The sequence below is a fragment of the Paroedura picta genome, chromosome 12 (genome assembly GCF_049243985.1).
Source record: "Paroedura picta isolate Pp20150507F chromosome 12, Ppicta_v3.0, whole genome shotgun sequence".
NCBI lineage: Eukaryota > Metazoa > Chordata > Lepidosauria > Squamata > Gekkonidae > Paroedura > Paroedura picta.
In genome coordinates, this window is record NC_135380.1 from 12,939,321 (window position 1) to 12,953,081 (window position 13,761).

The 13,761-nt window shown below is 46.4% G+C and overlaps 2 protein-coding genes across 4 annotated transcripts in view; one reads left to right on the forward strand and one right to left on the reverse strand.

The window, feature by feature from the left end:
• The window catches only part of TMEM218 (transmembrane protein 218), a 364,259-nt gene that overhangs the window by 26,718 nt on the left and 323,780 nt on the right, over window positions 1–13,761 (reverse strand). The gene's annotated exons all lie outside the window — the stretch shown is intronic.
• PKNOX2 (PBX/knotted 1 homeobox 2) overlaps window positions 1–13,761 on the forward strand; it is a 358,017-nt gene that overhangs the window by 17,499 nt on the left and 326,757 nt on the right. For 2 of the 3 annotated variants that reach the window (XM_077306319.1, XM_077306322.1), the window contains exon 1: window positions 8,533–8,569. The exons of the other annotated variant lie outside the window; for it this stretch is intronic. The gene's annotated coding sequence lies outside the window, so the exon portion shown is untranslated. Of the gene's footprint in view, window positions 1–8,532; window positions 8,570–13,761 lie in introns of those variants that run through there. 3 annotated transcript variants of the gene reach the window in all.

Here is a 13,761-nt window from a genome sequence, read left to right on the forward strand (position 1 = left end):
CAGGATCCTGCCCTTGGCAGCAGAAATAGCAGATGAATTCCCAGCAAGAGAATTTGCTGCTGGAGCATGTAGTGATTACCACAGGAATATGAAGCTTTAAAAGAAAATTAGATAGACTCATGGTGGATAGGTCTATTAGCAGCTACTAGTTATGGTGGCTGAGAGGAACCTCTGAATTTCTCTGTCGACCTCTGAATCACAGTGCCAGGAGGTAGCATCAGGGGAAGGCCTCGACCTAAATGCCCTGTTGTTGACCCTCCAGAGGAACTGGTTGGCCAGTGTGTGAGACTGGATTTTGGACTAGATGGATCACTGGTCTGATCCAGCAGGGCTCTTCTTATGTTCTTACTATGGGCCATGCCTATTGCATTCAGGAATGGGGGTGGAGTGGATGAACTCTGTGGACAGCTTCCCTCTGCCCCCAGCAGGGGCAGCTCTCATGCGGCAGGTATCTGCAGCCTCCGAGCCTCAGAGGGAAATGGAAGGAGGGGTGGTGGTCGGGGGGACGGAAGGCGATTGGCTGGCCGCTGGACAGACAGGCAAACCGGTTGCAGGTGGAGGCACTCAGGGGCAGGACAGCTGCCCTGAGTGGGTGTTAAGCACTGAGTAGCACTTAAGCCATGAGACATGTTCCTCCTCCAAGGCCTTACCAGAAATATTAAGTGGAACAGATGGTAGGTGAGCTCAAAGCAACATCTGTTTATTAACAAGGAGAGGCGGAAGCACAAGCAACTGCTTTCAGAGTAAGGGAGCTCGTGGCTTCGGAACAAGGGAGTCTATATTTCTCACTACTGAACAAAACTAAGAAGGGGACCCACCCTATATGGCTAAAACAGCCTTTTCAAACCTACTGACCATGAAGGAACCCCTGAAATATTTTTTCAGACATTGAAGAATCCCAGAAGTGGTGACCTGCCCCTTCAGAGACATGAGGGCAGACGTAAGATGCAAGAGTCAGCCAATCAATCGATCGATCATATACCGTTCTTCTATTGTATATAAACAGATTAGACCTGTAGAGAAACAAGGGGGGTGGGCTCCTGTGATGTCTAGTGATGTGAGCGATGATCTGAACTTCTGGGGAAGGCCATGTAACCCCTGGGGAGCTCTTGCGTCATCCCAGGGTTCCCCAGAACCCTGGTTGGGAATCCCTGGGCTAAACCAATTCACAGAAATGGCAAGCCATTTTCCTATAATGTATACCAGTGGTCCCCAACCTGCGGGCCGCAGGCCATGGCGCCGGGCTGTGGCTCCCTCTTCCCGCCTCCCCCCCCCCGCAATAAAAAACTTCCCAGGCCGCAAGCTTGCGGCCCGGGAAGCTTCTTACTGCGGGAGGGCGAGGAGAGGGAATCAGGGCCGGGCGCGGCCCGATGCGCGGGCGCGGCCTGCAGGTGCGGTCCGACGCGTGGGCGTGGCCCGATGCGTGGGCACGGCACGCGGGCTCGGCCCACAGGTGCGGCCCGATGCGTGGGTGCCGCACGCGGGCGCGGCCCGATGCCCTGCCGGTCCCCAACCTCAGAAAGGTTGGGGACCACTGATGTATACAATAAATAACAATGGCTGTGATAGATGAAGGTTTTGACTTAAGAGTTCCCAGCTCTGAGTTGGGAAATACCTGGAGATTTTGGGAGTAGAGCCTGCCAAGGGCCTGACTCAGTACGAGACAGCTTCGTGTATTCTCTGTTAACAGGGACAAGGAGACCTCGCTGCAGATTTTGTTACCAATTGAAATGTCTAGGAGGTAAACACAATTATTGGGAGCAAAAACGTTCAGCATTTCTCTCTGCCTTTAGGGCAAGTCTTGTGCCGGTTTCTGTGCCAATGAACCTCAGGCTAACATGGTCAGAAACCCACTTGAGAGGTATGATGAATAAGAACTTTGTTCATTGTAAGTGGCTAGGCCCTTCCCGGCCTAACAAAAAGCCGAATATTCCTGTGTCCCTGCCCAACAAAACTTTATTTCCATTTTCATGTAATCACACAGTCCTAAATTACTTGCTCTTTTAAAAATATATATATATCGTTTACAGCTGACCTCCCAATAAGTTAATTCACTACAAAGACCAGGAATCTAAACACTCATGCTCTAGAGCAGGGGTAGTCAAACTGCGGCCCTCCAGATGTCCATGAACTACAATTCCCACGAGCCCCTGCCAGCGTTCGCTGGCAGGGGCTCATGGGAATTGTAGTTCATGGACATCTGGAGGGCCGCAGTTTGACTACCCCTGCTCTAGAGTAGCTGTGCAGACTTCAGCACAATCCTGCAACGGAGTCTTTTATAAACATAAAACTATTATCCCTATTAAAAGCACAACATTCAGCTCCTTCTCATCCAAGCAGCGACTGTGGGCACCTCGGTAATAAAAACGGCGCTGCTTTGGATGTATATTTCTGAATAATTTACCTCACTTCAATCTTATGTATATTTAACCAGAATTTTTTCTCCCTCTTTGCGCACACATAAACCTGTAAGCATTAATTTCCCACTGCAGCCTGACGTAGTTCTCTTAGAGAAATTGCATACCAGCAATAATATAATCTTGTAAACAGAATTTAATTATTTATGTAAAAGTAGTGAAATGGCTTTACAATCAAACTCAATGGATTTTATGTAATTTGCTTTCTCCCCTAAGCCTGTTATGTAAAAGTGTAAATATTACAAATTATACATGCCACTTCGCTTGTAGAGTGTTTAATATTTTAGCAAACTTATGGAGAATTTTTTCCTCTTGCCACAATAATAGTTATTAAACTATTCCTTGTATAACTAATTCTTAGCACATAGTAATTATACTTCCACTAGAAAGTCTTTTAATATTGAGAGTCACAATAGAGTCAGGAGAGTTTTGCGAGTATTGGCTGCCCCAGCTGAAGAGTTTTGTGGAGTAGCAGGAGCTGAGGAGATTCACAGAAACTTAACATCCAAATGATGGGCATAGAGTCTCTTGTGGCGCAGGGTGGTAAAGCAGCCAACATGCTGTCTGAAGCTCTGACAATGAGGCTGGGAGTTCAATCCCAGCAGCCGGCTCAAGGTTGACTCAGCCTTCCATCCTTCTGAGAGGTAGTTTGCTGGCAGGGGCTCATGGGAAGTGTAGTCCACGAACATCTGGAGGATCACAGGTTGACTACCGCTGATCTACAGTAATGCTGATTACTCAGGTTGATAGCCTACAGGTGATGGTTGACAATTTCCTGGGATTACACAGCCACTTTGAAAGGCTGAAAAAATGGGACGAGAAGAACTAATTCCTTTGAACTCTGGTGTTGGAGAAGCCTTCTGCGGCTTCTGCAGGTTCCATGCAAAAGTCACAAACAAGGAAATAATACAGTACATAAAATCTGACATATCACTGGTAAGCAAAATCACAAAACTCTGGCTCACATACTTTGGCCATATCATGCAATCCAACTCAATGGAGAAAGCAATTATGCTAGGATTGGTCAGTGGAAAAAGGAAACCAGGCCGACAAAGAGAATGGTGGTTGGATGCAATCAGGATGGACACTGGCCAGAACATTGCATGACTGAGGGAGGTGGTGCAGGTTTGTTAATCATGGCAGCGGCTGTGCCATGGGATCGCCAAGACTTAGACTCAACCCAACTGAATGGCTGACAACAACAATAACATAAGCTTCTGTGTGCATCCATATTTCTTCAGATATCTTCAGCTGGGTCTTCACCATCCACGCATCCTACCCCACTTGATAGTGGATAGATTTTAATGGGATTTTGTAATTTAAAAACTCTTTTAGTATATCTTTTGTATTGTTTTTATCAGGTGTATTTTAGATACTGTTAGCTGTTCCGAGTCTCATTCAGGCAGGAGGGAAAGGGGTATAAATTTGATTAAGTAAATAAATAAATAGAGGGGGTTTGGAGTCTTTCTCCATTTTATTTGACAACATTTTTGTTATGCAAAGGAGCATCCAAATCTGGAACCCACTACCTGTGGTGTGGGCAGGGTTGCCAACCTCCAGGTGATGCCTGGAGATCTCCATCAGTTCACCTTGGAAAAAAATGGCTGCTTTCAAAGCAGCATTCTATGGGATTATACCTCACTGAAGTTCTTCCCTTCCCCAAACCCCACCCTCCTCAGGCTCAATCCCCAAAATCTCCAGGTATTTCCCAACCCAAAGCTGGCAACCTTAGGTGTGAAGTAGTGGAGTCCAACCTCAGCCTCTGTATAATCACATTCTGCTGCATGTGTGAATTAGGCTTTAGTCACCTATGGACTGGATGGGAGTCTTTATTCCATGTCATCATCCAGGCCACGGAATGAGTCTGCATTCAGGATTGCACCTGGTTTCCAGCCCCCACTAATAGGGCTGCCTTGTCATTTTGGACCAGTGCAAAATGAAATTATTTCGTTGATTTGGTTTCTTCCTTTCTCCTCTCATTCCATCTCCAACCAAGAAAACGAGATGCAAACTCTCGTTACACCTTGGGTATCAAGATGGAAGTTTTATGCTCACCCTTACTGATCTATCCTTTTCCAATTATACAGTCTCCAAAGACCTAATTTTTTCTTCTTCTTCTTCATCTTCTTCTTTCGCCTGACACCAAATCTGGATGAAACAACTTAGCACCGGAGACAGTTTTATGGCTCCTTGTCTTCTGTGGTTCTCGTGGAATAATAATGAATGTGCCAGGACCATCCTCGCGTCTGATTTACAAGATGCTCAGAGGTCTCTACTGTATTCCCAGCCTCAAACTTGTAAGAAATGACTATAAATCAATGCTCTCCCCAAAAAATCTCCAAAGGCACCCTGACAAGGGAGGGAGAAACGGAGCCGCTCCAAGTGATTCTGTGAATGATGTTTGTCACGCTGACACGCTGTACTGATAGCAATCTGGCTGTGTGTGTCTTGCGAAGGAATCTTCTCCATCTGTCTCATTGGCTGAATAATATCCTTTTGATTTACAGCCGGCAGCCGTGGTGCGGTATCAAGGAGGCTGTGTCAAAGCTTGACAATTGCAGTGTCAGGATTCAGTGACCTGTTTCTTCGCTGCTCTCAGGAGCCAACGGGCCTTGTTAGTTAGGGAGCATCAGCTCACTGGCTTGTCTTTCCCCAGTGCTGCGTACAGTCCTACCCTGCCTACCAAATTCTTTATCCCTTCAGGAGGAATGTTGTCGCTCCACGAGCAAAAAAACCCAACATGCGCGTGCCACACGTATGGAACGCCCTCTAAATTTAGCAGTGACCAGATGTAAGCTGCAGAGCTTGCCAGAGCTGCAAACGTGATGGATGCTGCAGTATGAACTCGGTTCGGGAAAACGAATCGCTTCTGGTTTTTGGAACGGCCACCTGACTCACAAGGTTACGCATCCAAATGGCTGGATGTCCTGCGTACCTCTGAGCTGTGCTTATTTTCATAAGCACCATGCCAGATTCTAAGGAAATCTACAGAGCTGACGATGCATGCCTGGGAATGGATTTAGTAGTCAAACGGCCAGACGTTAGCATAAAAATTTAACATCCATATCATCCATTCTTTCGATCCGGTTCAGGTGGGTCTTCTGGGAGAATGCTGATTGGATGATTCTTAGTGGCTTTGCCACTTGGCTCTCCTGTTATATCATGTCTGGAGTTGAATGGACCACTTTAGTACCTTGAGATTTGTGTAGGTATTCAAGGGGAAAGTCATGTCTCAGTGATAGGACGTCTGCTTTACACGCAGAAGGTTCCGGGTTCAATCTCTGGCATCTCCAGTTAAAAGTATCGGGGTAGTCAAACTGCGGCCCTCCAGATGTTCATGGACTACAATTCCCACGAGCCTCTGCCAGCGTTCGCTGGCAGGGGCTCGTGGGAATTGTAGTCCATGGACATCTGGAGGGCCACAGTTTGACTACCCCTGAGTTAGAAGGTGAGACCCTGGAGAGTTACTGCTGCCGGTCAGAGTTGTCAATACTGGCATTGATAAACCATTGGTCTGACTCAGTGTGAGACAACTACCTCAGTTAAATATGAAAAACATAGGCATTACCTAGAACCAGAGCCACTTCTACATGATGCCGTCAGAGTGCAAATCCGTTTAGTTCAGAGTTATCTGCTCAGATTGGCAGCAAAGGAAGGTCCAGTATCTATGCCTCAAAAACTATAATTGAAACTTCAAGGGATTGAGCTTGCAAACCTATACAGGAAAATCCTGCACTTGGTTTCCTCTCAACCAAGACCTTCACAAAGGCCAGCCTTCCCCAGGAATGCTCTATAACCCTTTCCTGAATGTTACGCTTTTGAAAAAATAAATCCCTAGCCCTCTTATTCATCAATATATACTGCAGCACTCTAAAATTTGAAAGGAGGTTTAATATTAAAACATGGAATATCTCCTCTGGAAAATATTTTTTTTTAAATCTCTTGTGTCATGAACATGTACAAAACAATTTTTTTTAGAAACCAGGATTCAAGTATCTTCCGGCCCAATTCAGCCTTCCTTTGACCATTCCTGTCGGAATGTAGTTAAGGAACAGCGATTGGCTGAAGCGGAATCCTTGCGCTCGGCTGCTTTGAAATCCTCTGCGACTCTGAACATAGTGGCCGTTCCTTTCTCACAAGCCAGGAGATCAGTGGCCGTGTTCCCAATTGGAGGAAAATGTAGAACATTGTAGCTTGGCCAGCATCAAGAAAGGAGCACTGCCTGTACTGCAGAAGATGTCTTTATGGCAGCGTGCAAACGTTGGCAGATGAGAAAACAGCGTTTGCAGCTCAGGAACAAAGGGGTGGGCATGGCTGGTGAATGTCACTTGACCTTGAGCATGATTAGGACGGTTGTTTCACATTTTGCCTTGACTCTGGCTGCTTCTCTCAGTCCTGGCCTAGATCATAAACAGCCCATGAGGTGGCAAATCTGTATCTGGGGCACACCATTTGAGTTTGTCCAAGAGTGTCAAAAAGACTTCCCCACAGGGTCACTGAACACAATAGATAATGCACTTTCAATGCACTTTAGATTTTCCTGTTCTGCACAGGAAAATCCAGCTGCTAATTGAAAGTGCATTATCCTTTGTGTGTGGAATGGGCCTTAGGCTTATTTCCATCATCTGAATGTAATTCTCACTCCATACGTAGTGCTAGAGATGACCCGTGCTAGATCACTCTCGTCAGGATTGTCTCACTTTATATAGGATCTCTCTTCTTTTGTCACTTACATGGGTTTGAAGCGGTAGCAAGTTAACCTAATTGAAGTTAATCTGTTCACAATAAGTCAAATTTAAGTACATGACTATGTAATGTAAAATGTGCTTCTGTTTTTGAAAGGAAAATTTCTTTCTCTTGTTGTCTTTGGAGTCAGATCGCCTTTGTAATATGTTTGAACAGCATTTCCCCCTTAACCAGGAAATATGGAGGATAGAAGATACTGTTTAAAAAGTCTGTGTTTCCAAGGTAAAATGATTTTTAAAAACCCAATCCTTTACCCCTGCTTACCTTCTGAAATCTGACAAGATCAGGCAATCCAGGCTGCAAGGACACAAAAGAAAGCAGCCTAATTAATATAATTTTTAACAATGCCCAGATTAAAATGAGCAAAATCTTAAAATGCACAGATTACAGATTTAGAAGCACACAGAAAACACCCATAATTAAAATCACACAATTGAAACAGAGAATTAAAAATGCTCAAAATTAAAAACACCCAAATGTTAAAAACACAGAGAGAGTTAACAGGAATGCAGCTGCCAAATGCAGCTAAACACAATATTGCTTTTTCCCCTCCTTGAAATGGTTCCCCCCAGACTCAAATTACTCCCCAGCCAAGAAAGAAGACAAGCAAAGACTGAAAGCCTGTCTCATTTGATTGGAATGCCAGGGGGTGTGATTCAGCCCTGCAAAGTCTTGGAGGGGCCGGAGGTGCAAGCTGGAGGGCAAGAGTCAAAGGGCTCTTGGCTTTTTGCCTGTGGGTGGTGAGGTAAGACTTGGCAGGACCTGGACCTGGGAACAGATCTGCAAGATGTTTGTGCATTCTTTTTGGAAGGTTGATTGTGGTTAAATTGCATTGCTTGAACTGATTGTGTTTTAGGAATATATATACATTGCTTGATAAGACACATTAAGTCCTTTTAGAAAAGAAAAAAAAAGAAAAGCATAGAAAAATAGCAAAGCTGGTTTAAATCCCAGCAGGGAAAAGACACACCTGTCTCTTTTTCCTATCAAGAATTAAAGCAGAGGGTGGGGATACATTAAAGGAAATGGTGTGGGGGGAGACATATCTCCCCTGTACCCAGCACTGATACCCAAATCCAGATTGCCCCCTCCTGAGCAGATGCTTTGTGGGGGGTGGGGATGGAATTCCAATCATAGGCATGCAAAGTTAGCTGCAGTATGGCTCTTAGAATTCATGCACAACTATTTGTCATCACATCCATCACCGTAACCTATCCTACCATATATATAACAAGGTTACCATCCTTCCAATTATGTGTTGAACATTCCAAAGTCTCCAGAACAAGCCCCACCCACTAGGAGGCTTTAGAATGTTCAAGTCACTGAGAGGGACAGAGGAAGAAAGTGAGAAGCTACTGATTGGGGGTCGGAGAATGGAGGATACCTCAGCAAGCAAAGAGTGGAGGGTATGTGGCCTCCTGGCAACCCCCCCCCCCCATTCCCCCCAGCCTTGGCATGCTGAGAGTGGAGCGTTTAAAGGGATTGAAGCTGCCTGTGTTACAACTAATACTGATAGTGGGTGGGCAGGAAGGGATGTATCAGTGTTTGTCTCTTGTGGTCCTTCCTTGCATACCCAGGGAATTGCTAATTGCCACTGTGGGATGGTAGATGAATTTCCTCCAGGCCAGGCTAGATACTGGAGGCTTTTGGTGTGGAGGAGGAAGAAGAAGAAGAAGAAGAAGAAGAAGAAGAAGAAGAAGAAGAAGAAGAAGAAGAAGAAGAAGAGTTGGTTCTTATAAGCCACTTTTCCCTACCCGAAGGAGGCTCAAAGTGGCTTACAGTCGCCTTCCCATTCCTTTCCCCACAACAGACACCCTGTGGGGTGGGTGAGGCTGAGAGAGCGCTGATATCACTGCTCGGTCAGAACACTTTTATCAGTGCCGTGGCGAGCCCAAGGTCACCCAGCTGGTTGCATGTGGGGGAGCGCAGAATCGAACCCGGCATGCCAGATTAGAAGTCCGCACTCCTAACCACGACACCAAACTGGCTCTCCCAAGTGTCAGGATCACTTGGGCATGAAATTGGGGTCACTATGGGTGGGCAGCTAGTTGTGAGTTCCTGTATTGTGCAGGGGTTTGGATTAGATGACCCAGGAGGTCCTTTCCAGATCTATGATCACTGCTAGTTATTTCCTCCACCAAAGTCCAGACACAATGGTCATAATGCCAGTTCTTGGTAGCCTGGATTTCTCCTTCTCTCCCCTTTCCCTTCACTGTTCCTTTCCATGGGAAGCTGCGCAGTGCATCTTGGATGGAAAGGAAGTCCCCTCCTTTAAACTGGATCAAAGAAGGGGGGGTTAAAGGGGAAAGGTCTGAGAATAGGATTTCAGCCTTCAGGTGGGACTTGGGGATCTCCTAGAATCACAGCTCATCTCCAGACTGCAGAGATCAGCTCCCCTGCAGAAAATGGCTGCTTTGAACAATGGACTCTGGCATGGTATCCTGGACCCGTTCTGCACTCATAGGATAATGCACTTTCAGTGTGCTTTGGCACCTGGATTTTCCTGTGCGGAACAGGAAAACCTACTTCTAAAGTGCATTGAAAGTGCATTACCTATTGCATGCAGAATAGGCCCTGCTGAGGCCCTTGTCCTCCCCAGGCTCCACCTTCAAATCTCCAGGTGTTTCTTAACCTGAGCTGTCAACTCTGCTCTCCCTACCTCCCACTGGTGGCCAGGGGTAACCTGGCAACCAAACCTGGGAAGCTGCACACAATGTGCACTCAGAATTTGCACAATATCGTGTGGATGTTGATCCAGGGGTTTCCAGTGCTGAAAGATCCCCGTGCGGACGCCGTAGCCAGTGTCTATGATGGCAAGAATCTGCTGGCTTTGGGCATCTCTTGGTATTCAGTGCAGCCAGTAGGACCTGAAGGATAATATTAGCTTTGAGAGGGAATTCTGCCTTTCTCGCAGAACAGTCCCCATTATTAACGTTTTGATCTGGCGAGCAACCCCACAAAAAAAAAAGAAGTCTGTTGTTGGATGGCTTGTGCGCTTCTAAACCTGTGCTACCTTTTGATTTGACTGCTTCCAACTGAGACACAGTCTATTATTGTCCGTAATTCACCAAACCTGCCTGATGCCCCAAGGCCCAGCCTCCCAGGTTTAAAAAAGATTGGTCGATATTTTTATTGCAGCTGCCCAGAAAAATGTCAGGACGCTTCAGAGCAATCTTTGACAGTGGGCTCCCATAAAGTTGATTTAGGATTCAGTCCTTCAAGCGACTCCAGTCCTGTGAAAGAAAGTAAAAAAAAAAAAATCCTTCAGCTAAAGTTCAGGTTCAGGTTTTCTTTCTAGCACATGTACACAATGAAAAGTTCAGATGCTTTTCAGTGGCTTCCTGAAATGGAACTCTCTGATATGACACAGACCTTTGTAAACAGCAGCAGAGATATAGGGGCAAGCCAGGGCTCAGTGGTAGAGCACTGGCTTGGCATGCAGGAAAGCCCGTCTTCAATCCCCAGCATCTCTAATTAGAGGATCTGGCAGTAGGTCATTCATCCATCCATCCATCCATCCATCCATCCATCCATCCATCCATCCATCCATCCATCCATCCATCCTTTGATTTTTATACCGCTGCTCTCAGAAAGTCTCGCGGTGGTTTACAAGTATAAAACCAACTAAAAACAGCCTCTATCAGAAACCAAACAGATGGCGATCACTACCTGAAGATTCTAAGCACTCCACCCCCTATCCCCCGATTCAGCCCAAGGGCCAAGTTCTCTTCTGATGTGAAGTATCTCACCTTGAGACCCAGGACAGCCACTGCCAGTCAGAGCAGACAATACTGATTTTGATAGACGGATGGTCTGATTCGGTGCAAGGCAGCTTGATGTGTTCATCTGTGTTCGCACCCTGTAGCGGGGGACAGGGAAGGATTTCTTGTTTCCACTTTCTTGGAGGGCTCAGAAATGCCCTTAGATCTCCAATTCTGTCTGCATGCAGGTGAAAGAAGCTGAGGGAACGGGATGGATCCAACCTGCTCATTCTCATCACTCCCTTCTGCATGACAGACTCCAGCCAAATAGGTTTTGTACATGCAGGTTCCACAATTCCCCCTTTTGAGAGGGTGAAGAGAATGCCTTTTTCCCTTTCTCACCAGCAGAACTGCTGGATGGATCCTGCCCGGAAATTGCAGTCTCTCGTGGACTGAATGAAAAATGTTCAATGACACTCACTTGAAGATCCAAGATGTGGCAAAGTGTTTGTAGGTGGCATCATTTAAGAATATAGACAGAACCTGGATGGATCAGACCACCCCTATGGGGCCTTTGAGGAAGATCTTACGCGACAGGCTGGTTTGTACGGAAACAGGAAATTATCCTTCAAATATTCGTGAAACAAACCGTACAGGGCAGCCATGATGTGGCCGCTGATCTTGGCAGGTAGATTGCTGGCATCACGGGCACAGGGTTTGTGAATACCTATCACCCACTCATTCTTGCCTGTGAGAAATTCGGCCAGAACTCCTGGAAATAGCCAAAAATAAGAAGCATCCTTTGGTATGCGTTGCCCACAAATGGCCATTTGTCCTCACTCCTCCGCTCCTTCTGTTGCATTTTTCTTCCTTCCTCTTCTTTCTGTGTCTCATAATAAATCTTTTTTTAAAATTTATATTGGGCCATATGGTGCTATTACACTTTAAACAGAACTTTCTTTTGAATTCCTTTAGGGAAATCTGTTTTAAAACCCATGGCAAGACATGACCCATTAACATGAATTAGTATTAATTGCATTAAACACACACATAAACGCATGTCACCTTTTTATACATCCAGATATATGCTGTGGGAATGCTGGGTTGGAGAGGAAGAAATGTTATGTTTTTTTTCTCCTGCAGATTTGGTAATGAGTTAAAGAATGTACTATGATTATGCAAATATACTGCTGTTAGCATGTAAGAATAATATTCCAGCTTTTTTGCAGCACGGTTGCTGATTGTTTTGTTGGACTTGCTCTTATGCTTTTAAACAGGAGTGCCAACTGATTTTACTGGGCCTGCTCTTTTCCTTTCTACAGCAGCCAGGCAAAAAGAGTTATTCTAAGCAGAGATACTCCCTTTTGCCCTCTTAAATTCAGTGGGTTTAGATCAGTATAACTCTGTTCAGGATTGCACTAGTAATTCCTCCTCCTCATTCATGGACAATCTTAATGACTATGGGACCCTGGGCAAAATACAGGCTGGGATTCCAGAAATACCCCCAGGAGTGGTTTAAGGGTTTGTGGGGCCCTAGTAGAGCACAATTTATGCAGGAGCAACCAGACTGGGGGCAGAGGGACCTCCCACAGTGGAATGGGGTGTCCTTCAAGAGGCAAAAGTGGGGAGGAGAAAGCTAGGGCACAGATTCATGGGAGTGAAGGCACTGTGTGGGGCCCCTGGAAGTGCAGGACCTATAGCACATGCTACATGTACTGCATAGATAAACTGGCCCTAGATACCCTCCCCCCTGCAGTTGTCCCAGGGCCAAGCAAGGGGCAGCTTCATACAAGCCCCGAGGGAGTGATGGACAGGCACCAACTATGAAGGAGCAGATAGCAACAGCTCCTGCTGGGAAAGCTGCCAGAGCACTGGGCAGAACTGATATGAGTGGCAGTGATAGGAACCTGCTGTTTTCCTTCTATCTTCCCTCTGTCTGGCTGATGGGGCCATGGGGGGGGGGGGTCATAATCCCACACAGCATGGAGCCCCCTGAGCAGCTGCCCATGTTGACCAGTGGCTAAGACTTCCCTTTCTGCAACTAGGGTTGTCAGGTCCTTCCTGGCCACAGGTGGGAGATGGGAGGAGTAGGGTTGCCAGATCCAGGTGAGGAAACTCCTGGAGATTTGAGGATGGAGCCTCAGAAAGACAGCAAAATGCAATGCCATAGTGTGCCTCTACTTTAAAGCATCCATTTTCTCCAGGAGAACTGATCTCTGGAGGCTGGAGACGACCTGTCATTCTGGGGGATCCCCAGGTCCCACCTGGAGGCTGGCATCCCCATCCCCGTTCAGGAAATGTTTCACTTGCGATCACTTGGCCAAGAGAAAGAAGAGGCAGCAGCCACACACCAGTCCATCGTGCCTGGACCTAATTATCACTGAGAACCTTTTTGATGCAAAGACAGTAAACAACCGAACAGCGTGATTCATATCATGCTGCTGCTAAATTAACAGAAAACGTGCCATAAGGAAGAAATGGCAATCCTGCACTGCAGGCTGGTCTCCGTCAGGATATCTGTTTCTCCCCATTAAGCAAAACACCATCCCCCCCCCTGCCCCCGGGAAAGTGGATGTTGTGTTGTAAGGAGAGCAGCCAGTAACAAAAAGGGCCTGCCTTGTCTTTCAGGGAGGCCTGAGCGCCTGGATCCATTTCACAACAGAGAGGGCTGTCACCCAGATTAACAAACTCTTAATTGATTAACCATGTACATTTTTAGCCATTGAATCTGCATATACCTGCATTAAATCTGCATATATTTATATATTACTGAAACCAGCAGTGCTTTAAAGAATTGTGGGGCCCAAGCAGAGTACAATTGTGGCCGGATGGGGATGGAGGGGCCCCCCGCAGTGGAAAGGGGTGCCACTCCAGGTGTCCTTAAAGAGGGAAAAGGG